Raw genomic sequence first — 12,547 nt, 5'->3', positions numbered from 1 at the left:
TGATGTGGTCACACTTTGAAATATCTAATGTTTTGACTTCAGGTAAAACATGCATTGGAACCTCTTAGCACGTAGTATTTCATAAAAGTCACTGAACAAAAAAGCCTTCATTATTAGAGGCTTCCTTCCTTCCTTCCTTCCTTCCTTCCTTCCTTCCTTCCTTCCTTCCTCCCTCCCTCCCTCCCTCCCTCCCTCCCTCCCTTCGAGAGAGAGAGAGAGAGAGAGAGAGAGAGAGAGAGAGAGAATGAGAATCCCAAGCAGGCTCCACACTGTCAGCACAGAGCCTGACGCAGGGTTCGATCCCATGAACCCGTGAGATCACTACCTGAGCTGAAATCAGGAGTTGGATGCTTAGCTGACTGAGCCACCCAGGTGTCCCCATTAGATGATTTCACACTGAGATGTTCCAGGGCAAGATTCAGTGTTTGTGTAGAAAAGTCCTGTTTCTTTTGGAACTCTCAAAGAGATAAATAGTAACAAATCCAGGATGAAAAGTTACTTTAATTCTAGTATCATATATGAATTCCCACAACAGTGGCCATCTCAGGAATATGCAAAGACTTTTCTTACCATATCTCCTTCTTACTCATTGAGTCACTGTATACTAAATATCAAGTCCATGCCTGGCATAGTCCCAGGGGCTAGAGGCCCAGCAGTAAACAACACTCACAGAATTCATACCCATGTAGAGTTTACAGTCCCAGTAGGAGAGAAGGATAAAAAGTGCTTTGGAAAAAGTTAAGCAAGGAAAGTGGGGGGACCCTGGATTTGAGGGTGGCCTTATTGGGGTACATTTATGCAGACACCTAATATGATGAGGTCTTCTTTTGGATCTTTTGAATTTTGCACCACGTACATACAGTTCCTCATCACAAAGAAATATTAAGAAAGAATATACAGTATCAACTCTTGACCACGTTATGTCCTTCTGTTAGGATACTGGGCCCTAATGAAGTCTTTGATCCCAAAGATAAGAAATGTAGCTGCTACTGAGTTGGATAGTTTTATACATAAATTGCTTAAGTTTTTATATTGAAGGCTTTAATGAAATGGAATATTTTGCTATCAATTGCTGGATAATGTATTCTGAAACTTAGCAGTTTATTTTTTTATTTTTAATGTTTACTTATTTATTTTGAGAGAGTGAGTGAGCACGAGAGAGAGCAGGAGTGGGGGAACGGTAGAGAGAGGGAGAGAGAATCACAGACGGGCTCCTGACCTGAGCCTAAACCAAGAGTTGGACACTCAACTCACTGAGCCACCCAGGTGCCCCTGAAGCTTAGCATGTAAAATAACACACAGTCATTATCTCACAGTTTCTGTGGGTCAGGAATCTGGGGCCCAGCTTACCTGGGTGCCTGCAGGGGAGGAGACGTCACAGGGCCCGAGTATCAGGAGGAGATCCTTGGGGCTTCTTAGAGGCGGGCCGCTGTGTGGTGTCTCTCAGTAGCTGCATTTCATCCTGCCCTTTAAGGAGGAAAAAGAAACTATTTCCCGGACTTTTTCATCCCGTTTTTCAATCAAATATAGCACACATCACAGGGAAGTGACGGTTGGCAAAAATAACAAAACAGTAGTGAAATTACAGAGTGAATGGCCTTTGATGGTTTTACGTTTTCTGTGATCATAGGCCCCATCGGCTGTTTGTTTCTTGTGTCAGCCTCCACTCTGCTCTCTGCCCTTCCCAGAACCTGGTTGGCCTGCTGGGTCAGGACAGCACTAGGATTCCTGTGCGGGGCCGGTCCACCTCGGGCTGCCCCGCACGCTACCCTGCTGGTCACCGCCTCCACCCCTGGCGGTCTCTGCGGCTTCGGTTCCACACAGTTGCTCAGTTTGGCTGAGGGTGATTGCCAGTAATGGTTTCTTCCTTTTGTGAGGCTTGCTTTCTCCATGAGCCGCTGCCTGTCTGGACCGTGCCTGGACCCAGTTGCAGCGCTGCGTGTCTGGAAGGTGGGGGCCGTGAGGAAACTCTCCTACAACACTGCCATCCTTCAGCAGCAAGCTGCCGGCTTGCCCTCTTCCGAAGCGAGTGTTCCGTCTCGGGTTTCTCAGGGCTCCCCCTTCCCCCTTAACTGGTTGGCAGAAGGGCCAGGGCCTCTTTGTTTCTCACTTGATTTGCAGAGCAGAAGTAATAGACTTCGGTAAACTTCTTGAGTGGTCCTCCCTTTCTGCTGGGACTGCTAGTCTTCGTGGCCTGACTCATCCTGTGTCTTCATCAGTCACGCTCCATACCTCCAGAGGTCTTGCTGAGCCTTTGCGTTGTAGTTTTTGTAATACCTACCACCTTAGAAACCAGAAAGGAATAAAAGGAAGAAGACCGTGGACATTAGGTAGAAGAGGATTTTGCTGGCCAGTACATGAAGCAGAATGTTAAGTGAAAATTATCGTGTGTCGGGTGAAATGTTTAGTTAAATTAAGCCCACCTCCTTCCCCAAACAATTTGATTTTCTTGCAAAAAGCTGCACAGGAGGTATTTAGTACAGTTCTTGGTATGTTATTTAAACTGGAACGGAATTTCAGCCTATCACCACTTCCTCATCATGCTTCCCAGCTAGTCTGAGCCCTCGCAGCAAGTTCTAGACTTTCAGACTGCCGGGTAACCTGTGCTGCGGAGATCGGAAGGTAAGCTTTATCTGTTGCATTTTCTGGGTTTGTGCTGTGTCTGGTTCATCTTTAGCTTTCGCTCATTCTGCGTTTGAGTTGACACAGTTCAGTTCTTGCTGGGCTGCCGCTGTTAGTTGGTATCTGTCCTGCAGAGCGTGGTCAGGTCCCTAACGGTATTCCCTCAGACTGGGTGGGATTACTAACGTGGGGTCCTGTTATTTGGGGCTCACAGACCCTTACAGGATTCGAAGGGTCTTTGGAGGCCAGCCGTTTACTCCAGGGGAACTCTTGGGTGAGTAGCAGGTTAAGGCTGTGCCTGAGGTCACCTGGCTGGTTAGTGACACCAGATAGAGCAGGGTTTCTTGGCTCCCAGCTCAGTATCCTCTCCCACACACGGTGCTTCTTCCCAGCTGCGTCACCTTGCAGGCAAGCTGAAGGCAGTCTCCTGTCTCCGTTCTACACCCTTGACAGATGAACGCTTCTCTAAAACTTGAGTCAGTTTAGCTCTGGAAGGAGTGGGCCTTTGGATAATGGTCATTTTGGAAAGAAAGCTATTTTAGGGACGGTAGCTGCCAGGAGTCATTATGTAAGAAAGGACCCAAGAGTCTCAGCAAGGAGAGGATTTCCCTGTTGGTGCCATTTAAGTCATGGTATAAATTTCTCTCATGGTGTTTTGTTTGCATCATTTGGCTTAGATGTTGTTAGATGTTACTAGCTTCATCCAATTCCTTGTTTTGTGAAAATAGGTTTTTTGTTGATCTAAGTGGGCTTCTCTTCGTCAGTGTGCCGGAATAGTCGTTCTTGGACCGAAACGATGGCTTTTGAATCTCTCTGCTACGTTTTCAGGCATGCCGTAGGGGTTGTAAGATAATACTGTCGTTACCAGGAGGAGTTGGGTAAGGGCCATGAACACTGGGGAGAGAGCGGAGAGAGGCTGCCATAGGACCGAATCGGGGAGAGAGCGGAGAGAGGCTGCCATAGGACCGAATCGCAGGCTTCTGCTAAAGCTTCTTGACTGCAGATTGTGGCAAAGGAGTAGGACTTGCGGCTCTTTAGATTCCTTGTATCTCCGTCTTCACATTGTTGTCTCCAAGCACCCCTCAACCATCTGCTGCTTCGGGCCTGGTCCAGTCGTGCTCTGGTGACCAGCCCCAGAAGCCTGACAGCTCTTCCTGTCTCGACTCCTGCCAGTTCCGACCAGCCGAGCTCCCAGCACACGGGAACAATGGGGCTCCTTGAAGACTCGCCTACTGTTGACACACAGAAGCACATTTCCTCTTTCTGAACTTCCAGACAGAGTTACCGTGGTGGCTTTGAAATTTGCTCTGAGACGAATACACTCAAAGGATTCCGTTAATCTATTCTGATTTACTTAGGAGGCGGCTGCGCTCATTATTTGACTTATGTTAGTGGTTAATTAACCAAACTAGAACATGTTTCCTTTTTACAAATTGAATGCTGAGAGAGTAACAAAGACCAAATATTTTACAACACACAGATCCTTGAGTTTGACTCTGAAATAGTATATTTTATTTTGCAGCAACTTCCGGTTTTAGTGACAATTAAATGCTGTTTCTATTATTAGCAAGTTTTGAATTTTAAGTAAATTGAAATGGAAATGAAAGTTGTTTCTAAAAATAATGCTAACTGTGTTTATGTGAGTTTCTCTGTTGTCTTTGTTTTGGTTTTAAATTCTGTCATTTGTGGGGAGGGCCTTGATTGGGGAGAAAATGTGAATTTCATGCCAGTCTCTTTTTGTTTAGAATTGATGAGAATCGGATCGAACTGTTTATGAGAGTAGATGGGAATAGATGAGATTTCTTTTACTGTTGAACACTCTTGCTGTCATTGCTTGTTGATCTCCCTTGACTGTCCTCTGGGCAGTGTGCATCAGTGGACTTCTGAGTCACCGTCATCTATTTGACGGTGAGGGGTCTGCCCTTTATTTTACCAAGGAAACCTCCATACATAGCTGCTTACTCTGAATTTTCTAAAGACGATCAGACTGCTCTGATCAGGCTGGTACCTTCTACCAGTGTGGGCTGAGGAGATTAGATGGACAAAGGGGAAATAATCATACTATTCCCCAGTCCTTTTTCAGTGGGGGTCTTCTTAGAGTGACTTTTTGGCTTGGAGCAAATCTGTTCCCCACTCCTTCAAACAGAAGGAGGAAGGTGTATTTCAAAGCTTATTATTATAATTTTTTTTGGTCTGGACTTTGGGATTCTGTGAGCATTTGTTTGGCAAATTGTGGAGGGTTTAATACCCTTATTTTCACCAGCTAACTCAGTGGAAGATGAAAAGGTTGGCAGAGAATTCAGTTTCACTTGTGACATCACTTGGCTTATTCAGATTCTGGTGAATCAGGGTGTTGTAATGAAAGTGGAGCTCTGTTCTCCAGCATACCTGACCTTGCTGAGAAGTATACTTAAGGGAATTCTAGCCAGGGCCTGTCTTAGGAACACAGTAAACCATTGGAGAGGAAAGGTGCGAGGTTCGCCTACCTTAATCCTCCTTTCTCAGTTTCTTTAGGGTTAAATTAACATTCATTCATTCATTCATTCATTCTTTTTTTTTTTTTTTAAGAGAGAGAGAGAATGAGTAGGGGAGGGGCAAAGAGAGAGAGGAAGAGAGAGAATCCTAAGCAGGTTCCACACTCCATCTCATGATTGGGAGATCATGACCTGAGACCAAACCAAGAGGTGGACACGTAACTGACCGAACCACCCAGGTGCTCCTAAATTAACATTTGTTTAAATGTGGGATTGGGTTTGCCTGAACCCCTAACCTTCTGTTAGTTGAATTTACTCTGTGAAATTTTAGGCTTTCTGTATACCATAGGAGATGTGAGGCTATGGAGCATAATAAACACAGTATTGTGTACTCCGCATTATGTAATTTGAAGGTAATTTGGAAAGCACTGTTGTTGAGATTGCTTGTTTGTTTATTTATTTATTATTTATTTATTTGCACGGGGCCTGAACTCATGACCCGAGCTGAGGTCAAGAGTCAGACATTTAACCGACTAAGCCACCCAGGCACCCCCCGGGAAGCACCGTTCTATCCTGAAAAAGTTTGTGCATTCGTTCTCTTTTGTATGGAAGACCCCATGGTCTGCACAGAGGCAGAGAGACTCATTTCCATTTTTACCAAACCCCTAGCCATTTTCAAAGGTAGGGATGTATGCCTAAGACAACACTTTAAATTGGATGAGTTTCATAATTAATGCCTCCTTAAGTGAAGGCTTCTGTTTAATTTGCCTTTCTAGACCATTTGGTAGAAATTGCGAAGGAACAGGGTAAGAACAGCACATCTCAGTTGGCAGTCAGTAAGAGCAGACTATGGAAGTGCCAACTCCTTTGTTTGAAGGTGGCTGTTTTCTTCAAGCACTTGAAGGAGATTCGAATTGTCGTTTAGTGAGCTGTGCTGTAGGTGTCGACTGACAGCCTTCGGGAACATCCCTAGTAATTATTATGGTTGGTACCAGTTCCTCCCTCCATTTTTGAGTGTTTCTTTGAACAAAAATGACTTTTTGTTTGACCAAAGTACCCAACCATGGAAAGAAGATGGAACTTGGATAAATCTTTATTTTTATTCTTTGTATTTGAAGGGGAAGATTAAAACTATTCATGTAAATAACTGGCTTATCTGGATTTTGCCATCATTTTTGGGTCCTGCCTCTGCGGATCATTGACCATCCAGCACTGTTGATGCCTGAGGAACTTCTCCCGCCGGTCTGCTCATTTTCTTCTTTGTTTTGAGCCTTTTCCCAGGCAGAGGAGGTCAGGCAGGTACACGTGCCTTTGGGAAGGAGGTGGTGGGAAAATATGGAATAATGAGCCCTTCTGACTTTGGATTCAGCAGTTTAGCATTGGTGCAGTAGGTGGAGTTATTCTTGGAGCCCCAGTTTGAAGATTGCTGTGCAGAAGCCCATCTGCACCACTGGTTGCCAACATTTCTGGTACAAATATTGTCATTTGCTCTTGAGGCAATCTGCTATTTCAGTCCTAGATGCAGTTTTGTAATATGCTGGGCAAAATAGTAGAGAAAAAATATCTTAAGTGGTGGTATAATCTTCAGTTTAAAAACACTTTAGCAATGTTTCCAGTAGAGGATTGTTCAACGCGTCTCCTTTCCTCCTTTCCTTGGCTGTAAACATAATCCAAATTTCATTTTTTTCTCACTTGTCTGTGCCATGGTTTCCTTGAGCTGCACCCACCCAAAGGAAAGATGGAAGGGTAGATGGAAGGCTTAAAGAATTGTACTTTAAAATCAGACTGTGAAGGTTTAACATGTCATGTTCATTCTGTTGATAAGGTAAGTTGTGCTCAGAAGTTGCTTGGTTAAAAATTCTCCAACATGTTACTGTGCAGCCCTTTGTACATCCTTCCTTGTTCCAGGCTGTAAGAATCACTTCTGCCAAGTGGGCCACTGAGAAGGCGGCCCCTCTGTTGCATGTGCAGAGTGGGAGCTCCCTGAAGGTTATGGGACATTTCCAGAAACCCCGGGGTAGCTGTACTACCATTTGATTGGGCTTTGTCAGCAAGCCTTTCCTAGAGCGGGAAAGCGTGTCCTCTAGGAAGCAGTACATTTTTTTCTGTTACTGTGGCTTTCTCCACATTTTTTCCCCAGTCTGAGCAACAGTAAGAAATCCATTTTACAGTATGACCCGGTGTACCTGTGCACACACATGCCAGAGTTTTACAAGGTAGTACTGTCCTTGCCCTTTTGCGTGAGATTTGTTCTGTTTTATTAATACTTGAAAATGCTGGCCTCAGTGCTGCAAATTGATGTCACTACTTTATGGATTATGCTCCAGAGTTTTTAGCTTGAGGGCTTTCCCACATTTATTCTTTTAAGGCCTTCATGTCATGGCAGCGGCAGTGGCGTTAGGGGAGAAGAAGTGGATGCATCCATTTGGAAGACCGGCCCACAAGCATGAAGCAAGGAGGAGGGGGTTCACGATTCACGTGGATGCACACTGAAGGATTTGGGCTGAATTAAGAAAGTCGTGCCTCTTTGAATTGGTCTCAGACACGGAACTAGTTAAAATCATGTACTAAATGAAACGCTCGCAGAAGGCGTCTGATGCGATTTGAGCTGTGGCGTGACAAACTAGCCAGGATAGTTTTGTACTTACCTGGACATCCTTGTCATTTAGATTTTACCTTCAACCCTTGAAAAACTGGTGGCTAGTTGGATCCGCTTTGCTGGGTGGGGTTTCACACTCCTGTTTTTCTGCATTAACTTCGGGTTCACCTGACCTGTGCTCAACTGTCTGCAGAATCTTGGATCCCATGAAAATACATTCCCCTGTTCATTTCCTTAGAGCAAATGTGCAGTCCACCTTCACCCCGGAATCGGATGTGTGGTCATCAATGTAAAGGAATTTTAGGTGCTGTCAGTGTTTGATAAGAAATCATTACCCTTTCTCTGCATAGCAGGAGCTGTTGAAGCAGAGGTGATCAGTCTACAGTAGTGTTTCTCCCGCTGAAACCCTGACTGGCCTATTGGTATCTGGAGCAATGATCTTGTAAAGAGTCCATTGTGAAGTTGGCTGTGTGTATGTCCAAGGGAAATATTAAAGGGGAAAGCGGGGGAGGAAAATTCCAGGAAGTTGAAAGGTGAGGTTGACACGTCCTCATTCACCAACGATGCTTCTGTTTTTCTTTCTGAAAAACAATGATGATTTAAATATTGATCTCAGAATGAACTGGCTTTTATCCATAGCCGTATAATTATATTTTTAAACATGCTTTCTTAATCATGTGTTAAATAACATCATACTAATAATAAATAGCCTTCTATTATTTGGTGTTAATGACCCAAAGTACCATTAACAAAGCATTTCTCAATCTTGCCTATCATGTGAGATACTTGTTAAGAATATTCTGGGATTTCATCCTTTTCCTGTTGAATCAGAATCTCTATGAAATGACACAGTAGGTTATTTTCTTAGAATATCAAAATTGAAAGGAATGTCAGTCATCAAGCTAGTTCGATTGTTCCCAAACCTGGTGACCCTCAATATCGTGAGTGTTTTAATACAGATCCCTGGCCCCACTCCATTCATACTTGAATCCCAGCCTCCGAGCTAAGGGCTTTATTAGTGTTTCTGTTTTCAGCAAGCTTTCTGGAAGAATCTGATCATCAGTTTGGAGTGATAGCCACTCATCTGTTCAGATGCCTTCAGGAAAGGAAAATTGACTTGATGTGCTTGGTTATTGGGCTAGATCATAGCAGAACAAAGAATCCTCTTCTGCTTATCTATTGATTTGATCAAATAATGTTTACAAATCAGGTATTGACCAGTAGGTGAGTGTGGGCAGTTTCGAGATGAGTGAGCAGGGTCTCTGCCCTTGAGAGTGGATTGTTATTCAGCCTTTCTCAAGGGATGAATTTGGGGCTGGCATGAGAATCATCTGGGGAGCCTTTTCAAGCCCCAGCAAATCAGATGGGCGTGTGCCGGTGTGGTGGGGCCAGAGGAGTACAGGGCCCGACTCTCCTTCTTCGCCTGCTGGCTACTGGCCATCCTCCATTTGTCTTTCTCTTACAACTTCTCAAATATTTTAAACATCTAGGAAAGCATGGAGGCTAACATAGCATCCACATGACACCGCCAGGTTTTAACAGATGTCACTTATCTTGCTCTAAGCCTTCTTGTGTTGGACGGTTTCTTCAAGAAGTCTGCCTCCTGGCTGGGCTGATATACGTGGGTCCATTAAACCTCTGTAGGAACCCGCCAACCTTAAATATAATCAGTGTTGTCAGTTAACATTGCAGAATGTCATAGGTATCGTTCTGCAAATTGATTTTTTTTTAAGTTAGCATTATGTTTTTGTGAGATTTATCCATTGTTGTTACATGACCCGACATGACCGCATACTTAACAGTAAAATCAGGAAATTGAAGCCAGACAGCTTGAAAACCTTCTTAATGGAAAAAATTCAAGATGATGTGGGTGGGAGAGAATTTCTGTTGAATTTTTAGTATAGAACATTGTTATTTGTGGGAAAATAGTTGATTTGAATTACGCACTATTTTGAATAGCTCAGTATCAGCTCAGTGAGAATGAATTGCATGTTGTATGAAAAGTTAATTGTTTTTATTTACTGTGGGTGTATAGTTATTGCAGTTTGGTCCAAACAGGTGAAAGTTAAGATTTGTGGCCTAAAACAGGAAGCAGATGGGGGCTAATTAAAGTTCTGTTGTTGGTAAAAGGATGACTGATCAAGGAGCAGCTGGCTTCCCGATTTAAACGCAATTTGTACTGTTGTTTGAGGGCAGCCCTCTGCAAGTTTTCATGAGTATCTTTCTAAAGTGAAGGAATGTGTTACAGCAACAAGTGGGAAGGCTGTTGTTGCACTCTATTTTTGTTCACCTTTTTGCCTGCAAGCGGTACCTCTTCAGAGTTTGTCAAAGACCACAAAACCCGGCCACAGTTTTCAGTGGTGCTCCATCCACTCTGGACACCTATTCTCCCTTGGGAAAGCCTGAATCCTCTCCGGTATCCTCCAGGAAAGTGCCCTAGTGTTTGATTTAATGTTGCGTTTCGTATTTCTCCCCAAACCCTCTCCTGATGGATTTAAAAATGTTGGTGCCCAGGCTATAAGCCAGGAAGGCCCATGTCTATCTAACGGAAGCGCTAAGAGGTGCAGTGGAGACTGTCTTGGACCCAAGTGTCTTTGAGCTTCTGGCTGACCTTACTTTGCTTGATTGTGCCCTGGATGACTTTCACCTTGAAATGACAGCATCTTCTGTTGCTACTGCTAATAAAGGTTGGATAAACATTGAGACCAAGTGCCCTGGATGTGTTTTGCCTGAAGAACAAATCAGCACTGGGTTCTTTCTGAATTTGTGCAGGGAGGTGACATGAGGTCAGATGAGGTTAGCCTTGCCTGTAGTCAGAGGCTAGACATTTGCTTGGCATTTTGTAAGTGCTTTGCATGGTTATCTCATTTTAATCCTCATAAAAACCTGGTGTAGTGGCTATCATTCCCACTTTGCAGATGCGGCAGTTGAAGCTTGGAGAGGTTAAGTGACTCAGCCAAGGTCACACTTTTGCTAAATCTCAGGAGTGGGTTAAGATCCAGGTTTGTCTGATAACAAGCCCCTGTTCCTCAACCACTGTACCCTACTAGTTTTGTGTAATACTATTGTTTTTTTTTTTCCACTTCTGCTTTAGGAAAGAGCTATTGTTTCCTGGAAAATCAAAAATCTTAGGATATGGTTTATGAACTTCATCTTCTTTGATTATGTAAATATTTATGTGTGTATGTGTATGTATCACATGATACAGGTCCTGGCACTTGATAGGAAATCAGTTTTACTTTGTTTTTGTTTTTAGAATGAAAGCCTGAAAGAACAGGCATGGGTTTTTTGTTTGTCCTCTGCCCCCACCAAAGGAAGTAGCTTTATTCAGATAATAAAAGCTATACTATATGTGCTCTTTTTTTTTTTACATGCTCTTTGTTTTAAAAACAACAGCAAAAAAGACAACATGCAAAGGTAAACTAGAAAGTAAAAATCCTCATTGCCTTCACCATCCAGAGAGAGCATCATCATATTCATTAAAATGTCTGTAAAAGAAATAACTGACCATATAGATCTCATGTCACTGGTAATAAAGAGCACCATTTATATTAGCTACAAACCCCCCCCCCCCCCCCCCCCCCCCCGCCCACCTCCACCCAAAAAAAAGTGTGCTCTAGAGGTTGCAGAGATGTCATAATTGACATTCATTGTCAAATGTTGTATGTAGACTTTCCAATCCTAGTCGCTATTTTTGCCCAGGCTGGTCCTACACCAGTTCTGCTACTGATTATGCTAACGGGGAGAGACTGCGTGTGGGTACTGTTTTCATGACCCTAGAAACTGACCCTCTGCTCACATCACAGTTCTCACAGTATGAGGAATGGCGTCACAGTCAAAGCTTGACCCAGGAGAAGTCTCAGGAGTCTTTGTTATTTTTCTATTTCACTTGTCTTCTAAGCAAATCAGCCTACTACACTCCTCCTGTTTCCTCTTCCCCTTCTCTTCCACTTCCTGTACCTTATGTGCCTCTTCCTTTTCACAAAACACTCAGGAAGGTGGGAGGGATTTGGAGATGAAATTAAGGGTGGGTCCGTTCTTCTCCCCAGAGGTAGCCAGCTCTGCCTTGTGCATTTTGTTGACTGTTACTCTGTCATGTTTGGGGGAGGAGCCTATGCCAGACCTCCTTCCTACAGAGTGATTTGGCCTGGTTGGACAGTCTGTGTCTCCTTCGTTCTTCAAAGGGTAAGAAGTATGTTTCCCAGAGCACCTGGGCTTTCCGAGGTAACTGGGACAGGTGGTTGTTTGGTTGGGAGCTCGGGCAGCTCTGCCCCTTCTACCTGGGGCACAATCCTAAAACCTCACAAATGCGTAGAACTTTTTTAATGCTTTTTGAAGCAGTTGTATCCATTACTACTACCCTGGGAGGCAGGTAGGACAGGCATTATTTTTTCCACTTTGTAGACAAGAAAGCTAAGATACACAGGACATTAAGTTTGTCCAAAGTTACATGTACAAAGACAGAGCCAGACTTAGGTCTTTCACTTGACCACCATCTTGCCATCAGGGCAGCATTTTCCAAAGTGTGTGCCACTGAAATTTGGCTTCACAGCAGAGTCTGTCAAGAAGTATCAGGGAAATTGTGTGTGTGTGTGTGTGTGTGTGTGTGTGTGTGTGTGTGTGTGTAGAGGGGTACACGTGATCACACCTACAAAACAAAAAAGTCTAATGGAGAGTATTTTGTTTTTGTTTTTTGTGTATGAACATGCACATAGGATTTACTTTGGAGGTGTTCCAGGAGACCTCAGTGGTTGGAGGGAAATCTAATCTTTGGGAACCTGGAGGGAAAGTCCAGGGGATGCTGTTACATGGGCATGGTTGGGGTAATGCTTTGGGAATAAAGACTACCCTG

At 43.9% G+C, this 12,547-nt stretch overlaps 1 protein-coding gene across 1 annotated transcript in view; it reads left to right on the top strand.

Moving 5' to 3' along the window:
* Positions 1–12,547, top strand: part of FOXO1 (forkhead box O1) — a 97,790-nt gene that overhangs the window by 64,736 nt on the left and 20,507 nt on the right. The window lies entirely within an intron of this gene.

This window comes from Panthera tigris, chromosome A1 (assembly GCF_018350195.1).
Source record: "Panthera tigris isolate Pti1 chromosome A1, P.tigris_Pti1_mat1.1, whole genome shotgun sequence".
Classification (NCBI taxonomy): domain Eukaryota; kingdom Metazoa; phylum Chordata; class Mammalia; order Carnivora; family Felidae; genus Panthera; species Panthera tigris.
The sequence above is the reverse complement of the archived record's forward strand: the minus strand, read 5'-3'. Positions and strand labels throughout refer to the sequence as shown.